At 39.8% G+C, this 21,485-nt stretch overlaps 1 protein-coding gene across 6 annotated transcripts in view; it reads left to right on the top strand.

Moving 5' to 3' along the window:
* The window catches only part of SOX5 (SRY-box transcription factor 5), a 1,038,078-nt gene continuing 1,016,593 nt past the window's right edge, over positions 1-21,485 (top strand). For 4 of the 6 annotated variants that reach the window (XM_054445334.2, XM_063672517.1, XM_054445329.2 and 1 more), the window contains exon 1: positions 1-344. The gene's annotated coding sequence lies outside the window, so the exon portion shown is untranslated. The remainder of the gene's footprint in view (positions 345-21,485) is intronic. The other 2 variants (XM_054445328.2, XM_054445330.2) reach the window with 1 other exon arrangement.

The following is a 21,485-nucleotide window of genomic DNA, read 5'->3' as shown; positions in this document are numbered from 1 at the left end:
TCACCCATTGTTCCTACTGTCTTTTTGCCTTTTGTTATTTGCACTCGCATTGTGTTGTTTGTCTCTGAAGCCGCCTCATGACCAGCAAAGGGATTTCACCTCGTCCTTGAGAGCAACACGGGGAGCGCGAGCGAGCGGGCGAGCGAGAGACAGGGGGAGAGAGAGGGACACGCGCGCGCACACACACACACACCGGCACACACGCACACACACAGACACACACACACAGAGTGAAAAAGGCGAGCCACCAAAACCCATCTCCAGTCTCCTCCCGGGGGCCCCCAGCCCGCCTCTGTGCCACTTTGCATCCCACGCCGGAGGAGGCATTAACGAGACCGGGTAAGGTGCGTGAATCGCTGCGTTTTAACTTTGTTGTTCGTCCCGATGTTGTTGTGGGCAGACCTCCAAGGCGCAGAGCTCCCCTCTGCCGCTCGCCGGGCCCGCCACTCAGCACTCGTTCCCGGCTCCAGCTGGAGAGCCGCGGAGGAGGGAGGGGGCCGCCGCCGGAGTTTCCTCAAGTACAGAGGGAGGGGGACTGGGCTGGGGGTGACGGAGAGGTGGGAGGCGGCCCGAGGCGCGGAGTGGCCCTGTCATCCCCGGGGGCGGCTGGCCGGGGGACCCTGGAGCGCGGGCTTGGACCCCGACCCGGAGACGGGATAACTTTCTATTTTTGTTGGGAAGCCTGCGTACTGTTGCTGGTATTGTTTTGTAAGTGGTGGCGGTGGAGGTGGTTGATGCGAGAGGAGGGCAGGAGTGCGGGGAGAACCCTGGGCTGTGCTGGGCATCGCGGCCAATGTCCAAGGCCAGACCCTAAAAGTTGGACAAAGCCCCTTAACCCTTCTAGGATATCAGAGCGATCCCTGGCCCACCCCCTAACCTTAGTCACCCCCAACCCCCGACTCTTTCGTCTTTTTGTTTCGCTTTCTGCAATCCTTCTCCCTACCACTCCCCCTCCCTCCCGCCCGGAATTTCGGAAACAAGTCTCATCCTTCAGGATTCTAGGGATTTCAGAGACCGGAAGCTTTAATTTTAATTGCAACTACTTTTTCCCCCTCCTCACTCAGTGTACCAAGTGAAGACCACTCACGTGTTGTGTCACTTTAAGCGCGGGTTTGGGAAATCTCGCTTGCACTTTGGGGCTACAGCAATAAGAAGCAATGAAAAGAGGTTATACGAGTTGAAATCAAATTGGATTTGGAAATGTTTGCGTTGGAGAGCAGCAGTTTGTTGAGTATTGATCGGATGCACACGAAGCACTGTTTACATATTTTAGTAGTCATTTTCCCTACACTTTGCAAAGCGACTATATTAATAAATAGATTGACCCTGGTGAATATCTGAAGACGTTGGTTTCTGTGACTAAATTCAGAATGTGATGAATGTGAATTCATTTTAATGTGTTCCCTTCTCAGCTAAAGCAGGTCAAGACGAGGAATACTGTGAATATGCAGAGCCCTACACTCGGTGCCAGGCAGTCCAGGCACTCTGGGTGGCAGTCAACTGTACTTTCTTACAAAAGTTTAGGGATTTGCTGGAACTCAGTTGAGATCCTCACATACCCAGATAGCCAAAGGACTTTGTCAAGAAAGGCATAAGGAGATGTCCCCAGGGACTGCCTTCTGGCTCAGCAGAGTTCTTTAGCCAAGGGCAGGACCAAGGGAAATCTGTGGGATTTGGGGCAGTAAGTATGGGAATCTGCAAAGGGACTGGACAGTGATTTGTTTCCTTGCTTTTCATAAATAATGGCCCCTAGTACCCTGAAAACACACACACAGACACAAACAGGCCAATGAAGTAGGCACATGTGAGATTTGTAGGCAATGGACATTTCCATCAGGAAAACCAGAGGAGAATTTTTGATCAGGATTACGGGAGTGAGGCTCGATGGCCAAGAGTGATTAGGTTAAGGGCCAGATGGCTTTAAAGTATACGGAAATGTTTTTCAAGTTTGACTTTTATAGCGTTTAAAAGGAGGACGATTCCTTAGAGCCTTTACAGAACTGCTAAATTTTGATCTGTCTAATTTTAAAGGAATTCAGCTGTATGAGAATTGCTGTTAGCTCAGATAGGGAAGGAATCTGGTTTCAAATGCAGATACATGGAACAAAGTTTCTAGGGGTGCTTCTTCCTGATTTAAATATAGCTCCCAGGCAGAAGCCTAGATAAATTCAGCCACAATGATTTAAAATCATAAGTACTTACAGTGGAAGTTCTTTTAGGCACTGTGCAAAGTTCTCCTGCAAATTATGCCATCAACTGTTTATTCCTCAGAACTATACAAGATAAAAATCATAAGCATCATTTAAAACTGATGCAATACAGCCTTAAATCCTTAAACTGCTAGGGATTGCTTTTGTTTGCCTAAAAGGTAGATCTTTCATCACATGAGTTGTTTAAAAACATTTAATTGTGGGGGTGGGAAGGGATGTGCATAATTATTTAGTTATTTGTGTTAATTACATAGTAGCATACTTGCTTGAAATTCTTTCTTTTTTCCCCCCTTTCTTTCCAGTGGTCTTTCTTCTAACAACCTTGTTCCTGAAGAATCAACAGTTTTTTGTTTGCTGTGGGTTAAAAAAAATTCATTTTGTAGCCTTTTTGAATGGGTAGTATTGATCCAATCTGACACAGACTTGCAAGTGTAAACTCTTAATACAGGAAAAACTTCAATTCTTAATACGGAAAGCTTGTATTAGTTTTGTTGTTGAGCTTAAACAGTTCTGGTTGAATGGCATGTTGTATACAGAATTCAAAACTCCCAAACCTCTTTGGTAAATAACTAGGCATTTGAGGTCCAATGGCTAATTCAAATTAAGTTAGTTCTATACATGTAAGTGCACATCCTGTTTAGACTGACACGTGGTTTGGTAAAAGAAAAAAATGAATATACACTTAGAAAGATGCTGTCCGTGGAGTATATAAATAGTAAATAGCAAAAGAGTGAAGTTTATACTCAGGTATGTTGGCATCTTTTTGGTTGTCCTCAGTGGGGGTGAGTTATGAGTGATAAGGAGAATTTAAATTTCTAAATTTTCCTTTTCCAGTTAAAGGAATGAATTTAAATGCTTAAAGAATTTTTTTTTTTACTTACAAAGCAAGTTTAAAATATGATATAATGCTTACAGTATGTACTGCCTTCTTGAAAAGCTCTGTTCTTTTTCTGAGTGATAAGTAATCATTGATTTGAGGGTATGTTCAGATTACATAAAAAAGTAAAACTTACAGGACAAAATTTATGTTTCCTAATCTCCTAAAATACACTGGATTTCAAATAACGGAGAGTTCTAATGTTGAATACTGTTTAGATTTCCAGCAGGTATAATTGTTGGATATAATTGATTGGCATAACCTGGATGATTCACCCAATATCCAATCAACTTCAGTGGTAGAGAATGCTATAATTAGAGTTTTGAGAGTAACCTGGAAACTTATTTGTCTAGGCCTGAAGTCAAATGCATTCCCTCACGCACTGGTCAAAAATTTTTAGTCTGAGAAATGAAGATTTATTTTAAAGGCGAAGAAAGTGCTTGGCTGTTTCAAATAAATTATATCCTGAACTTAGATTTGTAGATAGTTAATGAAATAAAAGTCCAATTTTGTTCCAAACATTGTTTTAAAACACCCATTTGTAAATTGTCTGCATTTGGTTTTCATATGTTAATGATTTGGGATCTGAAACTTATTTCAGAAAGGCATTTTGGTTTATCTTAAAAAACACCACACAAAACTGTCTAAACAACTCTGTAAATAAACTGTTCCAAATGCCTCAATTTGATGAATGAATTAAAGAATTATGGTTCTTAATCCAATTATGATCAGTCTGGTTATTCCATTTCCCATTTGGGGGAGCTTGGGGAGTTGGAATAGTAAATGATTCTCAAATGTGAGTGGGGTCTTTGTTGTTTACTTTGTGTGTGTGATGTAACGTAAATAATCACTCATACCTAATATTTATGAGAGGGATTTCTGATGTGGAGAAGTAATTTCATGATCTTAAATTAACCAAGAGTTCGTTTGCATGAAAAGTTGCCATTAATAAAAGAGTAAAGTGAAGTTTTTAAAAATATGAAGCGAAGATCTAACCTTTTGCTTAAATATAATGAATTTTGATATTTAAAAGGGGAGAAATAGAGTGCTTAGGGCTCAGTAGAAGGACAGATAATCAGGCACTTTTAGTTTGTTTTAGCCAGGCCATATGGGGACATTTCTGTAGGACTATTTAATACATGTTACCAAATTCAATTTCCTTGTCTTTAAAATTGAGTCAGGGTCAAAGGTAGGCTAACTATGAGTTAGGGGAATTTTGAGGTGGGGGGGTTGTTTCCTCCAAAACCCTGCTCCTTTAGCTGCTTACATGGGACTTTTGAATGCTTTACCAGTGAGGACCCTGACCTTCAGGATGGGCCCTTGACAGTCCATTTTGCTTTGATGGGCCCTTCTGAATTCCTGCCTCGTTTGCCCCATTTAACCTCTGGCTCATAAGCTAATTATTTTAAAGTTGCTAATAGTTCATTATGGTTTAATTCTCAAACTAGATGATATTACTGTTATTTTTGCAGTTTATTATGATCGTCTAATTCCATAGAGACAAACTTGTGGCAATTACAGGTATCAAGGAAAGCTGCCAGGAGGAAATATTTATATGCCTGAGGACTTTTTCAGGACTAGTCAAATCACACCTTATAGGCAACTAATGATTTTACTTGCAATTAAGGATAACATTCAGTAGGGGCAGCATATTGATAAAATTAGGGAAAAATTGAATACATGTAAATAACCATTAAATAACCATCCTTCAAAATTGAGCCATAAAAATGTATCTTGGGGAGTACTAGTGATGGTGGCATTGAATTCTACAAGCATAAGTCCATTCATTTTCTATTTCTTAAAGTTCATTATAAGTAAAAACAAAACACCCCAAAACAAAGACCTGATTGTATCTCTGATGCTCAGCTACATGTCATTCAACTACTCTATGTTTTTGTGATATCCTATGTACATAGGGTAAAAATAATACAGTAGTCATAGGGATGAGCGGACTTTAGTTTGATACTCAGTTTGTATTCTCTGGTAGCTTAAGGCATTTTTTCTTACTTCAACACCAATTAAACTGTTGGAAGTGAGGGAATTCAGGAAGGAACCAGGAAAGGAGAAAGGCTATCTCATTTGAAGGTCTGTGATTCATCCAAAACTTTATTTAGAGATCTGAACTTACAGGGTTCTACCTTCTTTTTTTTCTTAACCTCTTTTTTTTTTTTTTTTTTTTTTTTTTGAGATGGAGTCTTGCTCTGTCACCAGGCTGGAGTGCAGTGGCGCGATGTTGGCTCACTGCAACCTCCGCCTCCTGGGTTCAAGGGATTCTCGTGTCTCTGGAGTAGCTCTCAACCTCTGGAGTAGCTGGGATTGCAGGCATGCGCTGCCACACACAGCTAACTTTTGCATTTTTAGTAGAGATGGGGCTTCACCATGTTGGTCAGAGTGGTCTCGATCTCCTGACCTCGTGATCCTTCGCCTCAGCCTCCCAAAGTGCTGGGATTACAAGCGTGAGCCACCACACCCGGCCTTCTTAATCTCTTAAACTGCAAATTATGATGCCCTTTCTTATAGGGGTATTGTTTGGATTATGCTAGATACTATGTGTGAAATGCCTAGCATAGTGTCTGTCATGAACTAGGTGCTCAATAAATGTTAGCTACACTCAGCTCTCTCTCCCAGTCGAGTCTAGGTTCTGATCATTAATAACGTTTGAAGTTTCATTTTGTACTTACTTTGAACTTATTTGAGTCTAAAAAGAAAAAATGTATCACTTTCTTGAGGCTGAGATCAACACTTTAAAATAGTGATTCAGTGAACGTCTGTATATGATCTCTGACAATGTGATTTTATTAAGATGCTGTATTTGGTGCAAGTGTGAATTCTATCTTTTATTCATATAAGTGCTCCTTCAGTAATGAACATTTTTACCCGACATAATAGGTAAGGATGAATAAAAACTTTAGGACCTAATTCTGTAGATTTCTCCTCTTGTTATCTTTTTGATTTCCTGTTAGCAAATATGAACTAGGGAAAATTTATTGAGATTTAATCCTTTGATAGTCATTCACCTCTGCATTATATTAAGTTATGGTACCTGTGGATAAACAGAAAGTCCGTGTGGAAAAAGAAATCCATCTGAGTTTTCAGTGTTTTGCTCTCTGGAGTCAACAGTCCTTCAAAGAGAAACCTGTAGGTTGGTTTGTTTATTTAAATTGGGTGCAAGGAGAAAGGCACCATAAACATACCATTGCCTGGTTTGAAGAGGTGATGTAAAGTAACATGGAGAAATTAGTTGTTATTTTCTCTTCCCAATGAGACAGAATTTGTCTATCAGTACAACTAAGCAAAGATAAAGGAAAGGCTTCTTAAAACAGCAAATAAATGTATTTTTTTGCGTTAATTGGGATTCCTGAAGAAGCAGATGCCAAGATGGGATTAGACATGTAAGAAGTTTATTAGGGGAGAGGGCCGGACAAGGCCAGGACAGCCTTTTGACTATGAGGCAAGTTTGACACTTATGCAAGGAGACGGGCAAGGGAAGGGGATTGAGTAGGAAGAAGCTTGACTATAGTGCAGCCCATGAAAGGTTTGGCTAGGCAAATAAGAGTCAGCCATTGGAAGAGTCATCTATCTTCAAAGAATGGCCTGTATCAGCATTCCTCACTGTCAGTCATTGGCTGGGAGCAGCTACAGGAAGCATGGCCTCCGTGCCTAAGTGGTGCTAGAGCTATAGGGGAAGCAGTTGGGGAAGTAAGTCAATTACACTCTCAAAACAGGAGATCTGAATGGTATAGCTGTGGTTTGGCAGTATAGCCCAGTTTAGTAGTACTTCACTTGCTTTGGACACTTGCTTTGGTCTCTCGCTCTCTTTTTCTGTCTCTCTGTCACACACACACACTCACACACATGAGACCTGGCAATTTCTTTGAGGTCTCTTCAAGTTTTGAGTTTCTTTGAGCTTTGTTTTCCTCAACTGCAAAATGAGTGTAATGGCAGTATCACCTCACTAATTGGGATTAAATTAGGTTATACGAGATCATCTCTAAGTCCATTGTACTGTTTGTGGCATGGAGGAAATGCCCAATGTATTTTACACTCTTTTCAATGTACTCACAAAATGCATCTGAAAGCTATAGATGAATTTTATCAGGTGATTGTAAATATATTTAAATAATGGATATTTCATATAATTGGAAGGCATTGTTTATGCAAGCAAACATCTTTAATGCTTATCATTTAAAAATAGCTTGGTTCATTTATCTTCCATTAATCCTTATTTTTTATCAGAGTATAAACTGTACACCAGCTATACCAACTGACCTCGACCATCTTCAGGTAATTTGCCCTAAAGCATGAGGCAGAACTCTCTTCATTTCCTTACCTCTCTAGGCTTTCTATTCAGTTGAGTAGCAACGCACTGGAAGTCTGCATTTTATCTTGAGCCTCAAACACCTTGCAAGTCTTTGCTCCCCTGTGTTACTGTTCCTAAACCAACTTGCAGCACCACAAAGCACTGAACTCAAGTGGCCCTCAGCGCGAGCTCCTGCTGTGATGAGTCACAGAGCCACCAGCACTTTGTTGCCTTAGATTTGATCACTGCCATGAGCAGTCCTTCGATTGTCAGCTAAGAGCCCCTTCAGGGAGTTGTCCCTTAATAGAAAGTCTCTTTTCTTCCCTTCTGTTGTAACTTTAAATTAAAAGAAACTGTAGAGGAGCTGGTGGCATTGCAGTAGTTCATTCTTCTACCCACTGGGAGAACAACATCTGAGAAAAGACGTTATTGGACTGAGAATTGAGTTGTTGCTATTTTTTTGGGCCAGAGTCGGGGGGAGGCGGTTGTGGTGGAGGATGAAGACCACGTCATTTAGACTCAGTCAGACTGGTAATCAGGATTGTGATTGAGAGCAATACTTTTGTGTATGCAAGGAAGCATTCTTTTTGGATACAAGAAGACGCCCACTTAGCCTGTGAGTTTCAGTAGGATTCCTGGGACCCCTAATATTTTGACCCAGATTTTTAGGTGGTTCTGTGTGTTGTACTGTGGGAAACTGGCACTGGGACAACTTTGGAATCCAAGGAGGGTGGGAGGCAGGAAAAGAGAGCTAATTTTTGACACATTCCTCAGACAAGGGACTCCTCTAGGGAATCTGTGCCCAGGATAAGGACTGCTTACTGTGAAGCTTTTGGCATAATTTTTTCCTGAAGAGTGAGCACGGGTTGCTTCAATGTCTCTACTTAAAAAGGCTGACAAACTTACATTTGTGAGAGGAAAAGAAAAAGATGTTCATACTTTTGACAGTGTGTTTCCTAGATGGCACCTCTCACTAAACTTCTGATTTAATCCTCCATTGTGGCAGGTTTATACCTTCCATAGTTGCTGGCTCATCCCCATTCTGGTTTAGGAACTATGGCAAAATCCGATGTCTGCCTAGGTGTACTGGGGTAATTCAGGACTACTAAGAGCTGACATTGTTTGTTGTGTACTATCAGGAGTAGACTGCGGTTTGCATGCACGTTCTTGTGATGCTTGGTATTCCTGTGCACCATTGGCATTCTTTCCTATGTGTCTGGCAGAATCAGTCTCATCAGTGTGCTCTTGCACTGGGAACTGCTTTTGAAGACATGCATACTATTTCTTATAATTCTGTCTTGAATTTTCTTACTTCACTCTCAGCCTCATCTCCACGTACCTTCTCTATTAACCGAATAGGAGTGTCTTTTCCACATCCAACCAGGAAATAAAGTGATAATTTTCATGCACATGAAACAAACAGATAGAGATCTGTCAGCACGTAAAGAAATTTCATACGTCCTCTATTTATTTTTAGAGACTTCCTGGGGCCACCCAGAAGCTCTTCTCTTCCTATCTCCTTTTACCTATCACTCCTTGCTGTGCTTTTCTTAACCTTTCTCTTACCACAAATTCTCTATTCTCATGGCACCACTGTCCACTCTACCTTGTGTTGGACTCACTGCATGAAATGAAAGGTTTTCGAAATACTCTGCTGCCTGATTTGAAGGGGGTAACCATAGGGTGACATAAAACATTTCCAATTAGAAGGTAAGCTCCCTGAGGGCATTGAATCACAATGCCTGAAACAGAGCAGCAACCGCATACATGATTGCTGAGTGAGCATAGTTTGCAAGATGAGTTTCATATTGAGTCAAGGCAGCCCTGCACGATGGGGAAGTAGGAAAACAAACAGCTCTTGAGTGTTTAGTGTGTTCCAGGAGGGGTGCTAGATGCTGTACATGGATAATCTCATTTAACCCTCCCAGCCCTCCTATCAGATGGATATTAGCACCTTTTCACAGATGAACAACAGACTGCAATGGTCAAGTGACTTGCCCATCTTCCTCAGCTCTAGTGAGCGGGACAGTCTTTGCCTGAATTTCAGTCTATTTGATTCTGCAGCTTTTATTCTCTTCCATCACAAGGTGTTGGTGTGGGATTCCTCTCTGTAAAATGGGAGCACTAACAATACCTGCCTATCACGAGACAGTTAGGAGGAAGAGATGAGAAATAGTTATTGAAAGCTATGTCTTTGCTGTAAAGTGATCTCTTTCTTGTTTTTTTATTTTTTCTTTTTTTTTTTTTTGAGACGAGTTCTCACTCTGTGACCCAGGCTGGAGTGCAGTGGCGCAATCATGGCTCACTACAGCCTCGACTGCCCGAGCTCCAGTGATCCTCTCACCTCGGCCTCCTGAGTAGCTGGGACCACAGGCATGCGCCAGCATGCCCAGCTAATATGCTTTAAATTTTATGTAGAGATGGAGTTTGTTTTAAATTTTGTGTAGAGATGGAGTTTGTTTTAAATTTTGTGTAGAGATGGCGTTTCATCATGTTGCCCAGGCTGGTCTTGAACTCCCAAGCTCAAGTGATCTGCCTGCCTTGGCCTCCCAAAGTGTTGGGATTACAGGCATGAGCCACTGTACCCAGCCTATAAAGTGATTTCTAAATGTTGCTTATTATCAAATATTCACTAATCCCTATATTCACCAAAAAATATTCATTGAACACACAGATGCATGTTGCTTATACTTAAGGGGAAGTATTTTATGACTTTAAGCAGAGATTCTGAATACATAAAAAATACATTTATGAATACATAAAATTTCAAAGGAAATTACAGAACAGTGTTTCTCAAAGGTGATCATCCAGTCAGCCAGTTGAAAACCACTTGGGATATTTGTTAAAAATAGGGCTTTCTGGGTCTCATCCCAGACATATAGAATCTGAATCTCTGTGGGTGTAGCCCTGTAACCCTGCATTTTTAACAAGCATGACTGGTGATTCTTTTGCACATAAAAGTTTGAGAACCAGTGATAAAAAATTCATTGATCTAGTTTGGTAGTAAGTTATATATACATGGCATATGGAATTTAAGTAAGATGCTCACAGAATAGTGGTAGTGCCAAGATAAAGCACAACTGATTGTTGGACTGCTAGAAAGACTTTTTTTTTTTTTTTTGATAATGTGATTTTAGGAGTTCTAAAATAAAATTTAAAGAGCCTTTAGTAATTGGAGTATATAAAACATTGGCATGCTTCAAGTCAAGAGTGAGGGGACCTGACATAAGGAATCTAGGGGTTGGGGAGTGGGGAAAGGGGCCCTGGGGCCAGTTATATGTATTCTAGCCTTGGAAATAACTTTTTAACAGGCCAGACTGAAGGAGACTAAGTAGACAGAAGACAAGAGGTTGATGTATGTATCCAGTCCTGTATCCCAAATAAGACAATGTCTGGGACATAGTGGGTGCCTAAAGATGTTTGTTTAATCAATGAATAAAAACACACAGAAGGAGAGAGCAGCATGTAGAAAACAGACTAGGAGAGTTTGATTATGATTACTATGGCTAGAGAAGGCGAGAAAGAGTAGGCTGAAAAGGAGTCCTGGTGAGATAAGACGAGGACAGGGTTTTAATTAGGCTAATATGGTCCTTACAGGAAAGTGCCTTTTATACAAACAAATAAACAATGAAAAACTCTAACCCAAGGTTTGTATGGGATCAAAACATGAGTCTTCTGTGTCTATTATCTTGGGATAACAGTTACTGCATGAGGATAGGGACCTTGTCTATTTGTTCTCCATGTGATCTGTTTTGTTCTCCGTATGATTGTAGCACTCAACAAATATTTATTGAACAAACCACAGAGCTTCCACGTGGACAGGGGAAAAAAGCATTTATGTTATACAAAAATATCTTGTAAAGAGAGAAGCTAAATCTTTACAAATGCTAGCCAATAGACTGGTGATCGTGAAAATAATAAATCTTCATAAAACTGTACATTCTTAGACAATCTATTTAACGTTCAGTGAGGTCTCCATCTGATTGTTTGTCTGTTACCAAGCAGTGCTTTATGGACAATTCCACTTTCGTTTTACTGTTATGGAAATCCACCAGCGTGTCCAGCACAGTGTCTTGCTAATATTAGCTATTTAATAAGTATTTGATGAATAATTCAATGAATGAATGAAGAGTATTGGCTTGGGGCTGGGGGTAGATGGGAACTTGAAAGCAGCCTGAGAAGAGAGTTGCCCTCATTCACTTAGAATTCCCAGAGTGACATGCGATCCAGAGATCTTTAAGCGGGCAGATTTCCCATACAGGTCAAGGCCTGGTTATTGGAATCTTGAGGGGAAGGATGTTTGCTAAGGTAATGACTGCAAAAGTGGGTTCAGCATTGTTGGAAGAGGCAACTACTCATTTGATCTGAAAAATATATTCAGGGGGAGGGAAGGTAAAAAGTAATTCTAAACCTAACCAGAGTTTTAGTAGAAAAATGGCTGTAATTCAAGCAGTGTAACGTTAACATCAATGCGTGTCTCACGGCTCAAGCCCCTCATACTTGTTTGGAAATAAAAGGAGATTGTGTAAAGAATTAGCAATACAAGGCATTTTTAAGTGCTTTATTGCAGAGGCCTGTGATACTCTGTGAAATCTATGCAGGCTCTTTCTTCCTGCTGTGCTTAATTTCAGAATCTGATGCTATTACCTATCCTTGGAGGAAAAAAAAATAATCATTCTCTGTTAACTCTTAAAAATCAAGTTTAACTTTGCACTTATTTTCAACATAATCTTTCCGATATTTCTTCGGAACAGAGAAGTGGTGTATTTAGCCATGGAGGTTAGTATCTAGGATTGCTTCTAGGGGGCAGGGTTAGAATAAGAGGGCAAGTTGGAAACAAATGTTGCAGGCAAAAGTTTAGAAATGGTTCAATCTGTTTGAAGGATGAGGTCTCTAAAAGGGTCATCAGAGATTGTGTTTGGCATGAGTCCAGAGCAGAAGCTAGAAAGGTAAATGGGTTATAAGGAAGATCCCGCAGAAGCCAGGACGGGAGTTAACAACATAGGTGGCTATCTTCTTACGACATGAAGACCTGTCCACCAAGAATCGTTTCCTCCCTGCTATACCATCATGGCGCCCCTGCTCCTGTCTCACCTGAAAGCACAGTTGACACTGATGTTGATTGATAAGTAATTGTTGCTAGACATTGTACTAAGCAGTTTATTTTTATTGAATTTTCCTAATAACTCTGACATAGGTACAGATGCTGTCCCATTATACAGCCAAGGAAACTGAGCTTGCTCGAAGTAGGATAGCTAGCGAGTGGCATAGCTGAAACTTGAACCCAGAGTGGACTGATTCTGAAGTCTGGGCTCTTGCTCATTGTAACATAGAAAAATATATTTTTAGTCCTGTTAAGTCATCCCTCAAAATGATGCTTGCATTTTCCCCTTTCTTCTATACTCACCCCTCTCACCCTGAATCATTGCAAGTTCCCCAAACTAGTATCTTTCCCTACAGTCTGCTCTATTTACCACTATCAGGCCAATCCTCCTGACATGCTATTAATATTTAGAAATATTTCTCAAACATTCAGAGTGACTGGGTACCACACATGGATGCAACTAAGATTCTTAAGTCTGGTTTCTAAGGGCCTCTTCAGTGTCTCCAACTCTATCTTTTCAGGCTCATGTTTGAGACCTTCCTTTCAAGAATAATTTGCTTGTGATCTGGTTCAAGCTGAACAGAGCTTTTCAGATGACTCCCAAACTATCTGCAACACATCAGCCCTATTAACTCTTCCCAGAATGCTTATACAGAAGCATGCCAGTGCATAAAAGCCACTTCTGACACCTGGCCCTCTCTGACTCATGGATTTCTTCTAGGATTGCTCTTTCTATCTGCTTTAAACCTCCTTGTCAGTTGACCTTCCTTGGCTCCCAATCCACTTTGCTCTGTATTTTTGCTTTCTCTTTTTGTTTTGTTTCTTCATTGATTCAGTAATCAATAAATATTTCTGGAGTGCCTACTATGAGCCAGACACCATGTTAACTGCTAGAGATTCAGTGGTGTGTGGAACAGGCACACACTTTGCACACAAAGAATTAAAGTCTATTAGGGAAGATCAACATTAATCAAATAATTATCCGCATTTATGATTGCAAATTGTGGAACTGTATTTCACAGAAGATTATATAGCATATGAGAGAAGTTTCTGATGTATTTGAGGGAGGAGCAGTTAGAGGATGCTTACATGAAGATGTCACATTTTAAAGATGGCTAATGAGGTAATGAGGACAGGAGAAAAAAATCTTTCAAGGTGGATGGAATAGCATGTGTAAGGTTTCCAAAGAGGGAGGGAAAAGAGTGTGTTCTTAGAATTAGAAGGGCAGCATGGCTGAAGCAGAGTGGAAGGGAAATAGATGGAGATGAGGTTGTAGAGAAAGATTGGGATCAGATCATTGGGATCAGATCAACTCAATCAGAGTTGAGTCTTCATAATAAGGGTGATGAAGAACCCATTGGGGTTTCTCAAGAGGACAATAAAATTTGTGCCTACAGCCTGTAGATCACATTTAAGAGAGGCAGGAATGAACGGATTTGGGTGAGCTAGAAAGGAGGTGAAATGATTCACACAAGAGAAACATGGTGGCTTGGACTATAGCAGTAGTGTTAGCGAAGAAGGCAAGAGGAAGGATTTCAGAAACAAACATGCTGTTTCAGATGCTTTGTACCACCCTCCATCCCCATTCCACTAACCTGTTGGGACACTCCTGCTGGTCATCTCCCAGTGTTTCCATGTTTCACAGCTTTAAAAAATAGGTGCTTAAATCCATACTTCTAGTTCCTGGGGACTCTGCTGGTGGGGAGAAATTTGACACAGAACATGTAGTGCCTCATGTCTACATATACATACTTGCCTTCACCTCTTTATGTCTTCTTTTTATACAACGCTTCTCCCTCATACAGATATTCTAAAATCCTGCCCATCCCTTAATTTCCAAATTAAATTTTAGTCTTTCACAGCATTCTCACCAAATATACTAGCTGAATATCTCTCACTCTGATCTTATGACACTTATATCTGTATCTATCTTTATGGCTTTCAGCATCTATTGTAGCATATTGTAATCATGTTGTGAGCACGTCTTATCTCCTGAGAGATATTGTGAGTTTGTGTCAAGGGACATCGATGCTGTAGCTCAATATTAACACTGCTATTTTGGATTTTCCTTTCTAGCTGGGCTATTTACTTGAGCCCTCTGAGTCTGATTCTTCATCTGCAAAATGGGTATAATTATATTTACTTTATGAAGCCATTATGAGGAATTAATGATAGAATGAATGCAAGGTACTTAAAATAATCTCCGGCACATAATGAATCTCAGCATGCAATAACAGTTTATAGTTATAAACTTTATTCTTTGAAGTCAGAACCCTGTGTCTTATTACTACTTTTCTCTACTTGTAACTCAGTGAATATTTGTTGAATTCAGATTTGAATTTAAGTCTCATTTCTGCCAGGGGATACGAACACTGTATAAATAAATTTTGATACTTGTCTGTAAGAACTTCAAGTTGATAGGGGAGCTAGTAACAGAAACTGGTTATTTGTTATTGGGATAAGTATAGTGATAGAGAAATAACCCCAGATAGAGTATTTTGAGAGCACTGAAGAGAGGTTGGAGAAGGTTTTCTAAGATAACTTATGCCTGAGCTGAGTATTTTATTAATCAATTAGATACCTATTAAAATAATGTGTGCACATAATATAAAACCCAAGGCTATATAATAAAATAGCAATTTTGTCCTATTGACAACTATACCCACTCCATTTCTACTGCTTTCAATTCTGTGTTTCTAAGTAAAATGTTTATTCCTTGTTTTCCTTGTTTAAAAAACTGTTAGATATCAGTTGACTTCTCACTATTTGGCTCTCTTATACTATACTCCTCCTACCCCTGCTTCCTAAAACCACACATTTTTTTTCTCCTGTTGTTCCAGTATAATTTCTTTTTTTGTTGTTAAATCAGTTTAGTAATACAGTTACTTTGACTATGTAAATGTTGTGTGTGTCTTCCTGAGCATATTATATACTGATTACTTTGACTTTTTAAATACAACTTATTTTGTTTCCTGGAGCTAATAATGGCCTATGTCTAAGCCTTCCAAAGTTTTACTGGAAGTACTCAGTGTTTACCGGAATTCCTGAGCCATGGTTTACTGGGTATGTGGCATATCCAGGGCAGGCCCTGGGGGAAGTCAACCCTACTGCAAGGACCATTTTATTACTGGTAGAATTTACAATTGTTGGATCTAGGTGATAAAAGGCTAGCCAACTTTTTATCAGTTATATTTCTTAGATTTTCTGCCAACAGAGCACCCACTTATTCCCTGCCCTTAGACATTCTGCTCCCACCAACCTGTCCTTGCTAAGACTGTGAGTTCAGCTAAGCAAGGCAAGGGGTGGTGCTCTGAGATGGTGGTAGTGTGTTCCAAGAAGATGGGACAACCTGAGTGGAAAGGCATGGCAGTGAGAGATAGCATGTTGTATTCGTGGAATTATAGATAGTTTAGTGTAGGTAGAGCGTAGAGTACAGGGCAGGACTAGCCGAGATGAGGCTGTGTGGTGGGCAGGAGTCAGATCAAGGTGATCTTTTTATTACAGACTCATACTCACTAGATTCTGTCGTGTAGGCCATGGGGAAACTCATACTGTTAAGTAACATGGTCTGCTCTGCTTGTGAATGAATGACAGAGTAAGCGAAAAATGGAAAACTAGCTCCTGAAGTCAGCAGTTAAAATGCTGTCTTTGCATATTCAGTGATGTATTAATATTTTAGGGGTACTCCATCAGGCAAATTGTTAGAGCACACATCCCCAAGAATACACACACAAGCACAGAAACACACAGACATTCATAGTTTATGTACATGTGTTGCTACTTTAGTTAATATTCAGGGCCCAATAAACACTGAAAGCAAGGTCCAGGTTAAATGATGGTGCCTCTAACAGTCATGTCAGAGTTTCCCAGAGACCTACTCTGACATGTAGATTTGCATGCAGTGAATTTCTGGGAGGATTCTCAGGGACACCACCTGTGAGGGGGTGAGGGAAAAGGACAGATAGGAGGAGATGTTGACTGTGATGCAGCTGAGGCTTCAGCTCGCCCATGGGGAGCTCTGGAACTGGATGGCTGTTCAGAGATGTTCTGAACGGAGACCCAGAGCCAGGCCTTTATAACTGAACAGCGGGGTGGGATGTGGGCCATCCCTGTGGAGGGGCGACAACTCTAAGCTAGGGCTATTCTTGGAAAGGGACTGAACTGGGAGCTTCCAGCAGCCGATACTCCTGGCAGCTGGGAGAGCAAGTACAGCTGGGCAGCACACCACAGCATCCACTACAAACAACATTTCTGATAACTTCTCTACTTTTTAGAATTCTCAGATTTTTCTTAAAATGCGGATGCCAAAGAACTAGCAATTGGCCCATGAGATGCAATTCTGCCATTTTCCTGGGTTCACTTATGTTTGCGTTATTAGTATTACTTGAAAATCTGTCGATTTTTGTTTTTGAGAAGGAAATCTTTTTAAACCTCTTATCCATTTTATGAGTGTCAATTTAGCTAAAAATTAGACAAGGCAATCCATAATCCATTTCCTCAAGCACAGGAGAACTGTTATGTGTGACAAAATGGTGAAATGAGAGAGGAGAGCATTAACATTAACTTCTTCCTGTTGTGAAAATGAGGGCCCCCATGTCAGTTTATTAGTAATTGGATTAAAAAATACAACCTTGTAGATCATCTTGAATTTCTGGCTTTGGAGAAAATTTCTTTATGGAATGAAACCAAGGCAACATTTTAACTGGAGGTAGGACAGCTTGTTGGACCTAGACATATGGTGGTGGTGATGGGGTCTCTTTATGTACGGGATATAGTGTCGCTCAGTACGTGGACAAGAGGTAATCAGCCAGAAAGTGTAGTCCTAGGTTTTTTCAGGTTCCCAGGTGGATGTCTAAGTCAGTGCTCTCCTAATTTTTCTGATCATGTATATAAACCATCAATAAAAAATATATTACTCTATTTAAACAGTAAACACACAGAAAGGGGATAAGATAAAGAGGAAATAAAGAATATCTATAAAATCAGAAACGTAATTAGAAGCTGTAATATTTTCTTCTAACATGCCAGTTGACTTTGTCTTCTTTTTGCACCCACTTCGAATACTACTGAATTACATTTCTAGAGCATAAGTTATGTACCAAATGGGGACAAAGTGCACTGGAGACAGAATTTGGCAATTTAATGGGTTTGACCTGTGCGACTATTTGAATGAGGTAGTATGACCTCCAGGTATTAAAAAGTGAACCGAAGAAAAATTAGGTTTTAGAATAGAATTGGGATGCTTTAAAATTTTTTTTTAAAATCATGGAGGGAATGTGTGTGTGTATGCATGTGAGTGTATATCTGTGTGTGTGTTTGCACTAGCCAGGGTCATAATGACTTAGCATTTCTTTCTGTTTAGCAATTCCTCACAATTAACTAAAAGGTTGGGGCCACACTGACACCATTACCCTTCTGTATATCTGGCTCTAATTTATGATCCATATCCTGCCTTATATCCCAGAATGCTTTTGAATGTTCTTCCATTGTTTTTTTTTTTCTGATTTATCAATGTATAGATCAGTTAAATGCAATAATGAAAAGATATCTTTATTAGTGTCATCTCAGCAACAGAAAAACTGAAAACACAGTACCTTCCATATGTATAATAAGTTCTTACCCATCTTTTTGGAATTTTAAATATTTATAAGCATTTTTCTGGTAAAACTCAGACTAGTTTATAAGAATTATCCTAGAGTCATCTTGTGCCTGAACTTAAGATAGCTTCCTTATTAAAATCTTTTATTTTGCTAATAAAAATCCATTTCAATTATGTTCTCTTTTTTTTATATTTAACAGTACCCGCTCACGAGATACTGGTTGCTTTAAATTTCTTGGAAGAAAGGGGATAAATACATTTCAGGTAGCATTATTATTACTTTTCATTATAGATAAAATTAAAAGGTAGCTGGATTTGGAACCAGTATATAGATGTCTTAATAAGGATATGGTAATCATGGTTCAGTCCCTAAGGAAACCTAATCACATAATCTTAAATATAGTTCATAAGTTAAAAGGCAGAACCTTGTTATGCTAGTGTGCTATCTTTAAAATAATAAAATTAAGATTCTTTAAAAATATATGTACAAACGATCTTTCCATTATTGAGTGTAGACTGTCTCTCAAAAGAATATTATGACTTGAAATGTTCAAGTAACTCCATCCTTACTTGTTGTTAATTGCTTTATAACTATTTGCATTTGCATACTGATTTTTAAAAACTTTTTTGAGCCAGGGTCTCACTCTGTCACCCAGGCTGGAGTGCAGTGGCATAATCTCAGTTCACTGCAAACTCTGCCTCCTGGGTCCAAGTGATTCTCCCACCTCAGCCTCCTGAGTAGCTGGGACCACACACATGTACCACCATGCCTGGCTAGCTTTTGTATTTTTTGGTAGAGATGGAGTTTCACCATGTTGGCCAGGCTGGTCTGGAACTCCTGACCTCAAGTGATCCTCCTGCCTCGGCCTCCCGAAGTGCTCGGATTACAGGTGTGAGCCACCATGACCAGCCACATATTGATCTTCATAGTAATTTATTATTATTATTATTATTATTATACTTTAAGTTTTAGGGTACATGTGCACAATGTGCAGGTTAGTTACATATGTATACATGTGCCATGCTGGTGTGCTGCACCCATTAACTCGTCATTTAGCATTAGGTATATCTCCTAATGCTATCCCTCCCCCCTCCCCCCACCCTAAAACAGTCCCCAGAGTGTGATGTTCCCCTTCCTGTGTCCATGTGTTCTAATTGTTCAATTCCCATCTATGAGTGAGAACATGCCATGTTTGGTTTTTTGTCCTTGCGAAGTTTACTGAGAATGATGGTTTCCAATTTCATCCATGTCCCTACAAAGGACATGAACTCATCATTTTTTATGGCTGCATAGTATTCCATGGTGTATATGTGCCACATTTGCTTAATCCAGTCTCTCATTGTTGGACATTTGGGTTGGTTCCAAGTCTTTGCTATTGTGAATAGTGCCGCAATAAACATATGTGTGCATGTGTCTTTATAGCAGCATGATTTATAGTCCTTTGGGTATATACCCGGTAATGGGATGGCTGGGTCAAATGGTATTTCTAGTTCTAGATCCTTGAGGAATCGCCACACCGACTTCCACAAGGGTTGAACTAGTTTACAGTCCCACCAACAGTGTAAAAGTGTTCCTGTTTCTCCACATCCTCTCCAGCACCTGTTGTTTCCTGACTTTTTAATGATTGCCATTCTAACTGGTGTGAGATGGTATCTCATTGTGGTTTTGATTTGCATTTCTCTGATGGCCAGTGATGATGAGCATTTTTTCATGTGTCTTTTGGCTGCATAAATGTCTTCTTTTGAGAAGTGTCTTAAAATAAACAACGTTGTATTTGATTAATCTTAACTTCTTATTCATTCATTCAAACATTTTTTATTGAAAGTCCGTTTTTGGTTACATGTGAATTGAGTAAGGGGGTTACAATGGTAAGCAGAAGAGATTTGGTCCTCACCCTTATGGAGCTTCCAGTCTAATGAGGAAGATGGAGGTGAGTCAGCTGACTATACCAGTAGACTGGAGAGATGCTCTCTCCTCCAGTATTGTTGTGAGTGGTAGCTGGACTGTTCATTCTTTATAAATCACGAACGCATAGAATCTTAAAGAAATGCTGTTTACATTAAACATTTTAGTATATTTAACATGTGTGCTTTATTAATTTATCAATGTTTCATTGTTCATCAGTGTTTATCAATTTGCCAATTAATTGGTGTAGAGCTCAGACTTAAGTATGGGTGTCCTGAGTGATGACTCATTATCTTCTTGGGTAAGCCACACCAAAATATATATTGAATGCTTCTTAGTTTTGATTTATTAAAAATGGCAGGAGACCTTAAAGGCATTTGGCAAGCAATCTAAGTGCAGAATTTGCTAGTTTTAAAACATTTTCATCCCAATATTATGAAGGTGACAACTAATGTAGTGGTTTTTATAAACAATTTGCCTTTAGTCTTTACAAAGCATTCAATTTGGTGTCAATAAAACATTCATTTTTGCCCTTATATTTCCCTAATTATGTCATATTTAATTAATTTTCATGATTACAATAACAAATGACATAAGCAGACTTGGGACGAAGCAGACAATTAAAGTGGTGAGAGCAGAATTGTGTGGGTTACTAGAGGAGTCTTTCTGCCATTTGGGTGCCAGGTAGGCCTATCATATGTTTTGCAGAAGAAATGGAGCACATTAGTTTCTCGGGCGACTTGGGGAATGTAGGTGGGCTAAGAACATTGTACTATAAATCTGTATAGTGATAAGTGCTATCGAGTGTATTATCGTGGAAAAGTACAGGCAGCTATAAGGATATATAGAGTAGCCTGTTTTATTCTGAAAGTCCCAGAAGGCTTTCATGAGGAAGAGCCATTTGGGCTATGGTATGAAAAGCACTAAGGGCCAACTAGGTGGAGAAGTTGTGGGTGAGTAAGGATAGAGAACAGCAGGTACAAATCTCTGCAATGGGCTAAAGCCTGGACTGTTAAGGGATCAAGAGAGCAGTGTGGCCAGGGCACAGAAAAGAAGGGCCAAGGCTGTGAAGGTTGAGGTTGGAGGAGGCAGGGGTCGTATCTCATAGAGTCTTGTAGGTCCTCTTAAGCCTTTGGCTTTTAGTCATAAAAGCATTGGAGAGTAATTAAAAGATTCAGAATTATGATTTAAAAAGATTATTCTGGCTGTTGTTTGGAAAAAAGAATGAAGGGACATCAGGTAGTGATCCTGGTAGCCTCAGTAAGAAATGTTGTCCTTATTCTGAAAACTATTCACTGTACTGTTTTTCGTGGCCTGCTACGTGACTAAACGGGTCTTTGAAATACTTGAGGAAAAGCAGAGCCTAAATTTATCGTAGTTTAAATCTTTTTATCACCTAGGAAGACCTGGAACAGAATTTTCTATACTATACTCTTACTTACCATTTTCTCCTTTTACATTTGTATTTATGTTCACTGTTTCAGCACGT

Source organism: Pongo pygmaeus, chromosome 10, assembly GCF_028885625.2.
Source record: "Pongo pygmaeus isolate AG05252 chromosome 10, NHGRI_mPonPyg2-v2.0_pri, whole genome shotgun sequence".
Lineage (NCBI taxonomy): Eukaryota > Metazoa > Chordata > Mammalia > Primates > Hominidae > Pongo > Pongo pygmaeus.
Note: the sequence above shows the minus strand (reverse complement) of the source record. Positions and strands in the feature narration are given on the sequence as shown.